Source organism: Octodon degus, unplaced genomic scaffold (genome assembly GCF_000260255.1).
Source record: "Octodon degus isolate 3935 unplaced genomic scaffold, OctDeg1.0 scaffold00087, whole genome shotgun sequence".
NCBI classification, from domain to species: domain Eukaryota; kingdom Metazoa; phylum Chordata; class Mammalia; order Rodentia; family Octodontidae; genus Octodon; species Octodon degus.
The window spans coordinates 10851563-10853621 of NW_004524663.1; positions in this window are offsets into that span (position 1 = coordinate 10851563).

Consider the following 2059-nt stretch of genomic DNA (forward strand, 5'->3'; position numbering starts at 1 on the left):
AGTCACTAATGGCCCCCAAGGCAATTCCTTATTATTTGCCTGCATAGTGCCACACACTCAGTGTTTGTCTTCCTTGCTGTGAGCAGGAATGGATCAGCCAAAGTGGGGCATTTGTTCCACAGGCCACTGTACATTTTCCATTCTGAGGTCATCCAAAAGCACTGATCCCATCCATACTCTACCTCCAGGCAGTATTATTGAAAGAATTACCTGACTGTCATCATATGATGAATAATGGCAAGGCCCTCCTCCAAAATTTGTACACAATTAAATTGTATCTTTTATTTGGAACAAAGGGTATTTACTAGTTTATTTCAAAACTGCCCTTACATCAAGTTCTCAAGTTTTCCTCAAGCAGCAGAGATGAAAGGCTAGACTTTCAACATAAACAGTGGGGACCACAGATATGTGACTCTCTTTGCATTTAAAATGTCAAATTGATAGCGATCTGCAGGCCCATTACCAAGTAAACAGTGTTATTTTAAAGTGATAAAACTTTTCCCTCCCAGATAAAACACATAAAATATAGAAAACTGACCCTGATTGTTTTAATTATATTGGGAAAATGTGCATTGCCAACATACTCTGTGATATCAGAAGATGGAGATGTTTGTCTTGCTAACAGTGGAAATTTAAAGAGGCAAGAGTTTGAACTTACAGGCAGAAGTTTTAATTGAAAAGGAGAAAGAAATGAGAAAGAACTTTAGCTTGAAAATAGAAGGACCTGAAAAGGGAGTGAGATCTGACACAATAAATAAATAAATAAAATTCACACTGACCTGTGAAAAGACAGGGGCCGTTGTTTATGGGGTATCTGGAGTGATCTAGTGTTCTGTAACTTTTCCATTGTACTGTGAGTATGGGAAGTTTTGTTTTGAAGCAAACTTTCTTTTCCTCAATTTTTACATTAAGATATGGAGCTGTGTCTGTTCTTGCCTTAGGAGACATAATGTTTCCTTACTGTCATGGTGCACATAACCATTGTCATAAGTGTGGGGCATAAGGCAGTGATGGCAAACCGTGTAGAGTTTTCAGTGATAAGAAACGGCCAGCTGCAGCACACTTGCCACAGGTTCACCACCGATGGCATAAGGGGAGGGCACATTCTGTACGTTGTTGACAGAGGAGGAAAGAGAAAGTGATACAACTTTACCTTCAGAAGGGGTTCAGTTTGGACCTCAAATGTCCCTTGGAAGGTTTATATGTTCAGAGCTGGAGCTTCTCAAAAGGGTTTGGCTCATGAAGGTTCCAACCTCCTCAGTGAATTAATCCACTGATGGCATAAAATTATAAATTGATGGTGCTATTGGGAATTAATGGAAGATTTGAAAGTAGCACCTAGTTGAAGGAGCAAATCATGGGGGCTATGACCCTGGAACTCTGTTGGTCCCTGCCTCATTTAGAACAAGCTCTTTTGTGTACCCTGCTTTTGGGCTGTCAGGAGAACAGCTTTCCTCCACCAAGCCCTTCTGCCATGATGTTTCCACCTTGCCTTAGGCCTAAAAGCAATGCTCTGGCCAACCATGAATTGAAGACTCTGAAACAGTAAAAATAAACCTTTCTTCTTTTACATTGTTTTTTTCTAAAGTATTTGGTTACCCCAGGAGAAATCTGACCAACACAAGTGACCATGGACTAAGGCCCACGAATATCTCCATCTCTTGTCTCCATGATAGTTCCCTTTAGGCCTCACTGAATTATTAGATACTACTGCTTTTTGTTTTTTGTGTTTTGTATGTGTTTGTGTATAAAAGTGTCTGTGTATATGTGTACGTGTGTTCTAGAGAATACAGCCTCAAGCTGAAATATTTATGTAATTAATAAAACAAAAAATCAAATATGACTAATTGTCAGAGGAGTCAGAAGAAAGAAACTAATAGAATATGATAGAATCTGACTTTCTGCCACTATAAGACCTATCTTGTTGTTCCTCTAGAAATTGCCAGCAATGCTACGAGCTTGTGTTTTCTCTCATCAAGATTTATGGGGCTGGGGAGATAACCCAGCAGCATAAACTCCTGCCTGGCAAACACAAGGCACTAAGTTTGATCCCTGTACC